The sequence below is a fragment of the Copadichromis virginalis genome, linkage group LG4 (genome assembly GCF_057382275.1).
Source record: "Copadichromis virginalis isolate Kocher_CV1m ecotype Utaka linkage group LG4, C_Virginalis_male_GT1.1, whole genome shotgun sequence".
In the NCBI taxonomy this organism is placed as follows: Eukaryota; Metazoa; Chordata; class Actinopteri; order Cichliformes; family Cichlidae; genus Copadichromis; species Copadichromis virginalis.
This window is the reverse complement of record NC_140621.1, coordinates 6,746,858-6,759,702: the sequence shown is the minus strand read 5'-3', so window position 1 is coordinate 6,759,702 and position 12,845 is coordinate 6,746,858. Positions and strand designations below refer to the sequence as shown.

Genomic DNA, 12,845 nt, shown 5'->3' with positions numbered 1-12,845 from the left:
GAGTCAGATTATTTAGAAGTCAGTGTGGGAAGGATTTAAAACCTCCTGTCAAGTTTATATCAGAGTCAGTGCTTCAGAACTTATACTGTAACATTATAAAGAAAAAAATGTAAATAATGATATAAAAGTGAACATGCTAAAAACTGTTCTATTACTAGATGTTTTAGCAAATATAGAGAGATCCAGCATAGGCAGTAGGGAGGTTGGCTGAATGCTTGGTTCATTCAGCTTCATGGGCTACATTGTCACTTCCAAAACTCTGTAAAATGATTCCATTGAGCATCAGCTCATTTGTTTTCATCACAAGATAAAGTGTTGAATTATAAAGTGAAATCTCTTGATATTTACTGAAATTTTGACACAGACACCTGTGGCTCCAAAACCACTATTATTTCACCAGCTAGCATAAAACAGGAAACTAATGACAAGTAAGAGGTGATCAGAAGAAAAACAATAAAAAACAGAATCCATTATCCATCTGAAGACTATTTCTTTTTAGTGTTGTAGTGTAATCTCCTGAAGCTGCAGTACCAGCAGAGGGAGATATTTTATTTAAGAAGATGAATGAAAAAAATCACAGGAAATGTTTTAAACAGACATTATTTCAATTATAATTGCATGTAAGTACATATTAGCCTTAATTGTTTCTGGCCTAGAAGGACCCTGGTCACTTGCAACTTCCTGGCCTTAAATCTCCCCCTGCTGGTACTGCAACGTCTGCATGCGTGTCCATTTCACGCCTTAGAGAGTCAAAACCTGAAACGGACACAGTGGACTCGCATGTCTATTACACACTCTGCTGTAATATCAGGTTGTGCCGTGCCCATAAAGATGAATAGTAAGTAAGAGTTGCATAAACCTACCTGACAATCAGTACTTTAGTTCTGCCTGGCTCTCAGACTGTGTAGCAAAGTCTAATGTCAAGCTTTTGCTGTTTGCATGGAGCGACTCCTTGGCCAGTATTCAAGCGTTAGGCCGTTTGGTTTTGGTTAGCTTTGTAGAAGTATGCTGTTTTACTGACAGCTCTAAAAAGTGTAATTACTATTGTTGGACACCTGCACAGTCAATTCCAGTTGTTGAATTTGGCAGCAGATCGGTATGCTTGAAAATTAAATTTGGCAGTCTAAGCTGGATCGTAAGTAAAATAGACATGTTAAAGTGTTTAGGAAACATGTTGGTGAGGAAAACTGGACAAAAGCCAGCTAGAATCAGAGAATTGTTGTATGGGAGCTGGAAAATCCTTTTTTCTATCGTGAAACCAGTTCTACAGTTCCCTCATTCAGATTCTAAATTTGACCCTCCTTTCTTCAGTCAGTGTGGTAACTGATAACTTTTATATAACATAGAACACAGAGTAAATGTCCTTTTAACAAACTATTTGTCATTCATTCATGTCTTTTCTTGGACTCTTTACTAGCACACCTATCAAAGTTTTTCCATGTTTACTGAGGGAGGGAACCCCTTCTTCTAATCTTCTCCATAGTCGAATACGTCCAATAACCAACTATGAGGTTGCAGTCCTTCAGATAATCAGAGGCTCCCTAGTTGCAAGCTTAAAGGCAGTCAGGAGTAGACTTTCATATGATAAGGGAAATTACGAGACAGAGCGAACAGCTGGTATGGCAGGTTATTTCTCTAAACCAACTCAAACTGCTTTACTCCAGCAGCGAGCAGAGCTCTGCACTGTAAGTGGAATGATATGGCCCTCCACACATCAGTGAACTCAACGACCCACTGCCATTTCTTTAGATATGCTGACGTAGAAAGACTTTGGATATATTCATTTCTTAGAGGAAGGATCAGCTCTCCCACATGTCTGCAACAGTACTCACATATACTGCTTTTTTCTTTAGTCATCTCATGCAGTCACTGTTAAAATATGGACTCTAACAGCTTATTATATGTACATGTGATTGTTAACTGGTAGAGGGTAATGATATTATTATAAAAAAGATTGAGGAGCAAAAGTAAACAGCTGATTACTTAACTAAAGAGGTGATTTGAGGTTTTGCTATGTAATTATTTATTTAACCTCAACCTCTTAAAATCACCAGGTTGCCAGAGCCCTGGTGAGATTTTATCGGTTGCCTTAGTGTTTAATTCTACCATTGAGCTCATCAACCTGTTTACATTGAATGGAAGTCTTATAACAAACCTAACCTAATGCCAAAGAGGTTTTCTGTTGACCTATTGGATACTAAAAGAGTAAGCCAGCTAAGATTTAAAGAAAAATTAAGCCCAACATATTTAAAAAATGGAATCTATGTTCATGGATATATGCATCGTATTCAGTCCTGTGAAATTCCTCGTTGGGCACATATACAGTAAAAATACTCATGCATTCACATTTAAAGCTATTTCCAGAAAATAAAGGAATTCTGTTGGGTGAGCAAGCTGGATTTGGGTTTGCTCACCCAAATGACATTCTAGATCATTTAATACCGTTTCACCCAGTGTTCCAAAAAGAATCATCCCAGAAGTTGCATTGACATGTGTGGCCATTTTTCAAAAGTAATTTCACAGTTTATCACTATTTCTTGGACCTTTTAGCAAACACATAATAGTAAACAGTGATTACAAGTTTCCCACCTCTGCCTTACTTCCCTCAATAAGATTGACAAGCTTGGATATTCTCTTGATCAACTCTCATATCATATTTTGAGATCTGAATAATTGCTTTGACTAGCTGAATTTTATAAAAAGAGAGATAATGATAAATTTAATATAGTGTACTCCACTCTGCTATTTCTGGAAATTACTATCAAGGCAGCAGGACTGGTATACTTATTTCTACTAGTTTAATGATATTGAAGACTGTAAGTATTACTTTGAGCTCAATTTCATTCAATATAATTATTGGAATGATGAAAATGTGTTGAACCATTTTCAGGGAAATTCTTCTAATATAGAATGCTAAAAATAACCAACTGATGGTCAGAGGTAAGTGTCAGAGTGACATCGTACTCATTCTGGTGAATGGAGTGTCTCTGCATAATGTTCACTTAGAGTCAAGATCACTATGACCTCAAAAATATGTTTTGGCTGTAATTTAAAAATTAATCAGCGAATTGCTTTACAATTCCTTTTTTTTGCCTGTCCCATTTGGTTCTTTAGCTGTCAGAATTGTTGTCTGAAGACCAACAAGTATACCCAATGATACCCTTGCCGTATTGGTCCATTTGATCAATCTTTGTTGTTATTATTTATTTTATTTTATTTTCAGTTGTTACAGATGGGACAGACATGATTGAGGGATAGGAAAGGGAGAAAGAAAGATGAAGGAAAAGAAAAACAGAAGGGAAGAGGGACAGTGAGAGAGGGCACTTAAAAAGAGAAAGAAGAGGAAAAAACTCTCCTGGATCACCTGTTGAGAGAAAAAGAAGAGAAAACAAGCAAAAAAACAGAGCAACATACTAAACACAACACCATCATGTTAATCTAGCTAAGTGTAAACAGCAGTAAATACTAAATATTGAATGTTGTTGTGTAGCAAGCAGGACCGACAGCGCACAATGTGCCTGGAAATAGCAGCCAATAAAGGTGTAGTTTATGTCTATGAACAGTGAACACCCGTGTGCACACCTGTGTGGATCAGCGCGCTTCTATTCAAAAGGTTTCCCCATGTAATGGTCTGCTAGAGGATGTAGAGAGCCATAGCCCCACTCCCATGGCATGAAGCAGGTGTGGAGGAGATCCAGGCTCCAGACTCCAGGCTCCAGAATACAGCCTATCCCACCTGTCACTGGACCAAGTGCAAGGTACAATCAAAACTCAAGACTGACTCACTAATCATATTAACAATAACTACTGGACTGGATCTTGTTCATTGCTCACAATGAAAAAAAATATAGAAAAAAGTAATTTGATTTTATTATTGAACTATAATGACACTGGACGTTTTGGTCCCAGACCAGTTTGACAGTTTATTTTACCAACTAGTGAAATAAACTGTCTTATAATGAAGGTGCTGCTTGACTGCTTTCATGTCTGGTCCCCTGTGATGCAAGTACATACTGATTGATTAGATATGATTCCACGTGCAATCATGTGTCTTTAATGCATATGAACATTTGCATTTAGTAAAATATTACCGTTACTTTGCTTAATAATATCACAATACTGCTGTAATACCACATATTTTTCCTTAAAACCTTCATCACTTCATATAAATGTTAAGTTATTTAAACCTAAACTGTGGTTCACCAAAAATTACATAATAAGAAGATTTAATTTTTCAGTGTCAACTCTTAAACAATTAAGAGTTGTGTCTCAATATTTAATTTGTTAATAAATAAACCATAAAAGAAAGCTCCTAACATTTTGTTATGAAAGTGCTGTATTCCAAATCACTTTTAATGAGCTAGATAAATAAAATGGAGACACATGAAGGTATTTGAACACTTGTAGACAGTAAAGTTATGTTTTAAGTACAGTTCACTGGGAAACATGAAACGATTGTCCACACTCAAGCAAAGGAAAAGACCATTGCTCTATCCTAATCCATCCTGACTGATTTTTTATCTAATTTTGCATTTTGATTGTGTCCTTGACATACTGGTAGGATAAGAAGGTACAAGCAGTCCATTCACTTTGCACAAGGAGTCCAGCTCAACCAGAATGCAGTTGCAAGAAGGTTTGCAGTGTCTCCGAGTGTGGTAAAGATGCCAGGAGATTAAATGTGGAGAGCAGGATAGGGCTGTAGAACACATGTGACTTGTGTGTTGTTTGTGCGAGGAAGAACAGAACAAAGACTGTTAGCCATTTAGTTGGAATCATGCTTATAGCCTGTAGCCATCCAGATTGATTATCATACACCAGAGATAGGGGGAAACAGAACTAGCTGGTACGGCATTGGCTTCCTGTTCTCTTCTCAGGTGGGGAGCAGGTTCACACAATGTCATTAATCAAGGAAAAATTGACTGCCAGGAGCCAGCTAGAAGTGTCGTTCATTTTTTGATCTTTTGCTGGAATTTATCTTCTTATGAATTAAATAATAAAAAACCCCAAACAATTAGTAATCAGTGATGAAATTTGGAGTCCACTGTAATATACTTTCAGAATCAGAATACTTTATTAATCCCTGAAGAAGTTATCTGTTTACAGTTACTCCAAGACAGTAAAAACAGTAACTCACCAAACTACATTAAATAATACAATTAACTGCAGTTACAAAATATAACAAAGAAGCTTTAATAGATACAAATAGCTCTAATTATAAATATCCCAGTATACTACACAAGTTAAACACAAATGACATTGAGGTGCCTCTATTATCATAATATAATTTGATATTTTCTCTGTAGAGAATGTGCAGATATTTGGGTGAGAAACTACTGCAGTGTGTACTTGCACTTCAGATGGAGGAATAGTACATTTAGGTAATCTTAGTCTCTCACTGAACATGTTCCTGTGACTGGTCAGTATGTCATGGAGTGAGTTGGAGGCATTATCCAGCACTGTCCTTATCTTGGAAAACATCTGCTTCTCCGACCCCACATTAAGAGAGTCCAGATCCATCCCAATAATGTTACTGACCTTGTTGATCAGTTTATTGAGACTGTTGGCATCCTCAACCTGCTGCACCAGCGTGCAACAACACAGAGGATGACACTGACCACAACAGACTTGTAGCAAATCCTGAGCATCGTCTATTACCCTCACAGTGCTCGCCGGCTGATGGGCGTAGACATGAGTAATGAGGTAGATGTTGGCAACCTCAACATTGATACTGGATGTATTTTAATTCACAGGAATTCTAAATTATAGAAACTACTTATAATATTTTTTGTATTTTAATCATATTTCATGAATCTAAAAGTAACAGGAACATTCTGTGAAATTTATTGGAAAAATGTTTTTTTTTTCACAGTGAGAATGACACAGACACACATTATACACAGAGACAGACTAACAGGCTGAATGAACTATTCTAACACAGCTCTAGCAATATTAAGAAGTCTTTTGGGCCTGATTAGACATACATATAGATGACCTATTTGCTTGTAGTAAAGTTTATCTGTTTTAGTAAATGTGTTCCTTCTCTCAGTTCCTGTGTGTTGTTTGATATTTGTAACTGTAATACTGCTTGATATGATTCATCCTGCCAAATCATCTGAGCCATGTATACTAGCTAATTAGTATTGCCATCAGTGATGGGATTTCATTATCACCCATTCTGTCCGTGCATTCAGTGTCGGCAGCATTTCCTGCACTGCTTAACAAGCTTGACATTGTGCAGTAATATTAGAGTCCTATTCTGATTTCAGTAGGAAAATATTGAATTTTAACACTGAAAGGCATTCTTACTCGACAATATGGCCTTGGGCGGCTGGCTTGTCATTGCAGACGAAGGTCTGCCAGACCTCATCTTGACGTTTTTATATGCTTTAGTGCCATTGGAAACAGTGGAAGGAAACCTGCAGCCTAAGACAAGTTGCATGCAAGATATGTAAGTAAAAACTCTGTTTTTAAATGCCCCCAAAATTATTGCTCTGGCTTATTTGCTTATTTGAATGTAATTCTACCAGGATTGAAAAATAGTTATGCAAATGGGATCGCTGGCGCTCCAGTGGGTTTTTAAGGATTAAGGAGAATTCATTCATTTGATTTTCGGATAAGAGGCAATTCAGGTTTTAAAAAAGCAAACAAACGAAACAAAACAAAACGAAAAACTCTTTAAAGCTAATGGTTGAAATCTGACTGCTTTAGAAATTATTTTTAAACTTTATGAATTTATGAATGAAACCTTTAAAATAAAGATGGCATACGGAGCTGAGAGAGTTCTTTGTAAATTCTGATGATTTTGATGTTGTGGCACTTGCATTTTGTCCTGAATTTGTTGACGACTGTTCTCCACAAAATAGCAAATTCTTACAAAGGAAAAGTGAAAAATGAATGTTTATTTTTTTGTCATCACAGTTATTTGTCACTTTTGATAAATAATCCATTGCCGTCTAAGTACTTGTACCTACACACATAAATTAGCTTTCCTAGTTTTGTAATTTAGATGCTAATAAGTCGTATGTTTTTTTGCTAAGCTGCTTAACATTGACCTATGAATCATTTAAGCATTAAAAAAAACAATCTAAATGAAGGGATAAACTTGTGTTGTGGCTATGTGCAAAAGTGCATCATCTGTTCCTATTTCCTTAGTTGAGATTACACAACAAAAAAGCCAAATATGATGCAGTGTGATAGGCGTGTAATTGTGTTTTTGTAACAAAATGATCATTCAAAAAGGGTTATAAGCTGAAAACTCCTGGTGTGCAATGTATCCTTAAAAAATCTGAGCAAACTGGTCAAGTGGAGTACGAAAACGTGTAAAGCCGGGGAAAAGTATTTGAAAGTCCTTAAGAAACAAGAAAGGAATCCAACAAAGACTAAGATGCAATACCATAAGCATCTGATTGGTAACGGCTTCATTTTTCAGCTTGACAATGAAACCAGGCAGAGTCCCAATTAAGTAAAAGCATTACTGGACGTCATTCCCTTTTCCATTAGTACCTACTTGGATCAACTCGGCAGGGTCTGACATGCGCTTCAGGGTTTTCCATTAGGTCATAGTAACTGGTCCGAGGTACTTTTTTATTACCTGCTCGCCTGGGGTTTCAGTCCACGCAGGTACCAAAATGTGACGTCGTCAGGCTGCATGCCACCGATTGGCTGGTCAGTAGCTTCACTCAATAAGTCATGAAATGCCTACAACAAACAACGCATTGATCATTGATCTGACGAAAAGCCACAGACTGAACAGCAGGTATATTCTTGCATCGATGTCCACCTTTTTTGTATTGTTCGTGTGGATGCTCGGACATGCTGCTACAATGACAACCTCGCACGTTAGGTAGTACTGGATTGTAATTGAAAACCAGTCGATCCAAGTTGAGTCGTTGTAATCCATGAGTCGATCCGAGTAGTTACAAATGGAAAAAGGGGCTCAAGTGTTGGATCAGCTTGACAGAGAACGGAACAACAGGCTGCCAACATCTAAAGAAGACCTTTGCAATGTCCTACAAGATATAATATAGTTAATATAGTTCTGTGTAATCATATTTGTCTGTATAGTTCTGTCAAGCTTGCCCGGGGGAACACCAAGGCGTTCCCAGGCCAACTGAGAGATATAATGTTCCAGCGTGTCCTGGGTCTGCCCCGGGGGCCTCCTCCCGGTGGGACATGCCTGGAACGCCTCACCCAGGTGGTGCCCAGCAGGCATCCTTGTCAGATGCCCGAACCACCCCAACTGGCTCCTTTCGATGCGGAGGAGCAGCAGCTCTACTCTGAGCCCCTCCCGGATGGCTGAACTTCTTACCCCATCTCTAAGGGAGAGGCCAGCCACCCTATGGAGGAAGCTCACTTCTGCTGCTTGTATCCGCGATGTTGTTCTTTAGATCACTACCCACTAGAGATGGATATCGTTTAGGTTTTATCCGATACCAGTGCCTTTTGAAATGGTGCCGGTGCTTAAACAGTGCTCGAACTGGTGCCTAAAGAATCAAGAATACAAACTTTGTCCAAAAACCTCTCATGTTTAGCTGTTTTTTTGTAAATGTTAGCCTTTTCTGCAGCTATAGGGCATATATGGTATCACTCTTGGCTCGAAGCAGTGCTTAAACAATGGAAAAAAGACAAACTTTGTCCAAAAACCTCTCATGTTTAACTGTTTTCCACTTTTTCTTTGGTCATTTTAGCCTTTTTGGCCAGGGTGAAGGGAGCGTGGTTAGCCTACTCAATGTAAATTACACACGAACATTAAGCTACTTGCCCAAAGAAGAACGGCTGCTGCTGCCATCATCATCCGTCATCATTTCTTCATACACCATACACATCATACACTGGCAGGGCTAGGGGCCAGGACTCTACTCTTCGGGTTCTTGGGGGATAACTCCGGGTCCGATAACGGGCACCACACCCGCAGTAGATGTGCTCGATGTGAGGCCTCGCAACAAGCTATCAAATACGATGCATTTCTCGGCTTTTAAAAAACGCTATGCATCGCCAGGTTCGTCGTCAGATTCGAGGTGTTACCTCCTTTGCACAGTATCACAGTACCACCTTAAAGCACTCGTTGCAGGCTGCTGAGTTTGCATCTTTTGCTGTGAAGTACAGCCGCTTCGCCTTGGGCATTTTTAATCTGTAGCTCTGCTCTAAAAGAACGTACGTACCTGGGCCCACCTACTATCCTTGCAAAGGCAAAATGATTGTCTAGAATCCAAAGTGTATGACATCTCAGGAAAAAAAAAAAGCACCGAAATAAAACACCGAAATGTGCGCTTCTTTTCGGTCTGGTTACTACCGTTTATGCCATTACCGGTACCCATCCTTACTACCCACAACTCGTGACTATAGGTGAGGGTAAGGACATAGATTGACCGGTAAATTGAGAGCTTCACTTTCACACTCAGCTCCCTCTTCACCACGACAGACCGGCACAGCGTCTGCATCACTGCAGCCGCAGCACCAATCCGCCGGTCGATCGCCCTTCTCTCGTCATTCGTGAACAAGACTCCGAGATACTTAAACTCCTCCATTTGGGGCAGGAAGTTGTCCCTGACCCAGAGTTGGCACTCCACCCTTTTCTGGCTGAGGACCAAGCCTGGTAGAACTATACAGACTCTGTTTTTGCTTTATATAGTGTATTTATTTTTATGTTTTCAAATGTTAATAAATCATTCCACAATTTGTCCATTTCCTAAAGAAACTGCAAAAATATAACCCAAGCAACTTACAGTAATAATAAAAATAATGCAACAAACAGAGAACGGGACATTTTAGGTAATAACAGTAAGCTTTTCTACCTTTAATTCTTTTTGGTCTGTGTGTTTACTTATTATCCATATTTAATTCCATTTTTATAGTGTAGGATTAGATTTAGGATTTCATTTATTTTGTAATTTTAACTATGTAACTCCAGTAGCTACAAAAAGTCCTTTGATGAAAATGTGAATTAGGCAGAGCATCAAGTTGTATATTTTGGCTGGTACACTCATATTCAGGTATAATATGTTCAGTAAAGCAGAAATAAAAGGAATAAAGCTGTAAGAGCCCTGACCCCTGACTTATCCTTTTTATGTCATCTATGTGGAACTGTCTCTTCTCACCAGGCATTGTAGGATTAGCATCTGACCTGTATCACCCTTATAGAGCTGCTGATAGCAGTCTGTAAAGACTCCTATTGAACAGCGCAGTTTAGCTATTCCTCAACAATCCTCACAAGCACTCAAAACACCCACACTACTTTCCCACCCCCTTTATATCTTCTTAAGAATGTGAGATTACCACATGACACACAGCACCCTGAAATCTCCCAAGACAGTGTTATTTTAAGTCTATCTCTGTAATGTCAGATATGAAATAGATGAGATGGATAAGGAGAAGACGAGATGCACATCATCCTTTGTCATCATCCAAACGATGAAAAATGTAATAATAATTAAAAGCTTGGCAATTTTTTTCCCCTGTTCAGGTTATTTTATATCAACATGCCACATGACCCTTCTCCTGACTAGGGAGAAGGGGGGTTGTGCAAAATTTTTACAAACAACCACCTACAAAGCAAATGTAGGAAATGCGTTTTTTTCTGTATAATAAAGCTTTTAGAGCTTTTCTTGTCAAATATTGTATAGCTGTTTGGGTGAGGCGGTTTCTGAAGCTGTCCATCCACCCATCAGGCCTTTCTGATTTCCTTTGCAACTGGATCTTTATAAGCACACAACAAAAGGAGTGTGGTATTTGATCCAGCTTTCCTCCACTTTGGAACAAAAAGTGCTTTGTACAGTAGTGTCAAATGTAAGACTAAATTTATAGAATATCCTATCTTGTTAAAATGTTATTTCTGACTTTTGTTTCTGTTTCCAGTCTAATCTCTCATCTGAGAGTTAACTGTCTGGACAATATTCAGCCTAAACAACATAAATAAAAGAATTCCTGTATGTTGTAGTGATGATAAAAATAATAATAAATTATGCTGTTGTGTGAAGTGGATTTATGAGAAAATAAAAAAGAAGAAAGAAGACACAAGCCAAATGCAGGTAAACTGGTAATTCTAAAGTGATCATAGATGTGAATATAAATGTAAATGTCAGTGTTTGTCTCTGTGTTAGCTCTGTGATAGACCTGCATCCTGTCCAGGTTGTACCTCATCATAACCTACAGTGTAAAGTATTTTCAGCGCTTACCTTGTTCCACAGTTTGTTATGTTACAGCCTTATTCCAAGATGGATTTCATTCATTTGTTATCTCAAAATTCTACACCTACTGCCCCATCATGGCAAAGTGAAAAAAGTTTGTGGAAGGTGACAGAAAACTTTCTGCAGCGTTGAAGGTCAAAATGTGCACAGTGGCCTCTGTCACCCATAAATGGAAGAAGTTTGGAACCACCAACTTTTCCAGCCAATAGAGTGATCTGGGTAGGGGTGTTTTATTCAGGGAAGTGACCAAGAACCTGACGGTCACTGTCACAGAGCTCCAGCATTGCTCTTTGGAGAGAGGAGAACCTTACAGAAGGACAGCTTTTTCTGCAGCACTCCACTAATCAGGCCTGTATTGTGAAGTGGCCAGTAAATGGTACATGAAAGTCTGCCTGGAGTTTGCCAAAAGACACTGGAATGACTCCCATTCTTTTTTGGACAGCATGAACTGGAAGACTAGTCATGGTCTAGGGAAACATGCATTATTATACAAAGACATTCCTGATGATAACCTGCTCCAGAGTGCTCTGGATCTTGGACTGGCAGGACAACTACCCTAAACACACAGCCAAGATAGCAAAGAAGTGACTCTGGGACCACCCCGTGAACATTCTTGAGTGGTCAAATCAGAGCTCAGACATGGATCTGATTGAACATATCTGGAGAGATCTGAAATTGGCTGTGCAGTGACTCTCCCATTCTCCCCATTCAACCGTATGGAGCTTGACAGATTCGGCAAAGAGGAATAGTTGAAATCTTCCCTAAAATAGTTGTGCCAAACTTTGTAGCATCATACTGAAAAAAACCTGAGGCTGTAAATTCTGCCAAATGTACTTCAAAATAGTATTGTGCACAGGGTGAGAATTTGTCATTATGGGGTAAATGAATGTGAAAAAGGGATTTGATCCATTTTAGAATAAGGCTGTAACATGACAAAACGTGTAGCAAATGAAGTGAAGTGAATACTTTCTGGATAGACTCTATTCAAATTTACCAGATGTCTTCTTCTTTTGGGTGCTCCCTTTAGGGGTTGCCACAGTGGATCATCTGCCTTCATTTCACCCTGTCCCTAGCTTTCTCCTCTGTCACCTTCTTCACTACATCTGTGAGTCTTCTCTATTGTTTTCCTCTTGTCCTCCTTCTTTCATTTCTGTATTCAACACCCTTTATCCAGTATATCCACTATACTCTGTCCAAATAGTACATCGGAGTTGTCCCTCTCATCTACTAATTTCTTATCTTGTCCATCCTTTGCCTTTTTTCTGTTATCTTTGAATTATTTTGATAAACATTAGGTGAATTGTTTTTAAATCTTCAGCAGCTTTATAATTCAGCTGTACTCAACTAATGGAAATAACCACTAAGAGATTACACATTGCTTTTGGACTCTACTTTTTGAAACTTTAACTTTTTGAAACTGGCCATCATGCCAGTTTTTCCGAACCAGAAGTGGCCATATTGCTTTTGGGACCAGTATCAGGTGACCATTAGATGCCCTTCATGTTAGCACTTGGTTTTACTTTGTCTTAAATGTTAATGGTTACAGTAGTGTGCTCAAATGCTTAGTTAAAATGCCTGGGAAACATGTAGTCTGCACACTTTGTAATGTTTAAATAGAGTCTGAGTTCACCAAACCAGGATTCACACTTTCTGATTATC

The 12,845-nt window shown here is 38.6% G+C and overlaps 1 protein-coding gene across 1 annotated transcript in view; it reads left to right on the top strand.

Moving 5' to 3' along the window:
* Nucleotides 1–12,845, top strand: part of LOC146710708 (carbonic anhydrase-related protein 10-like) — a 145,422-nt gene that overhangs the window by 33,449 nt on the left and 99,128 nt on the right. The window lies entirely within an intron of this gene.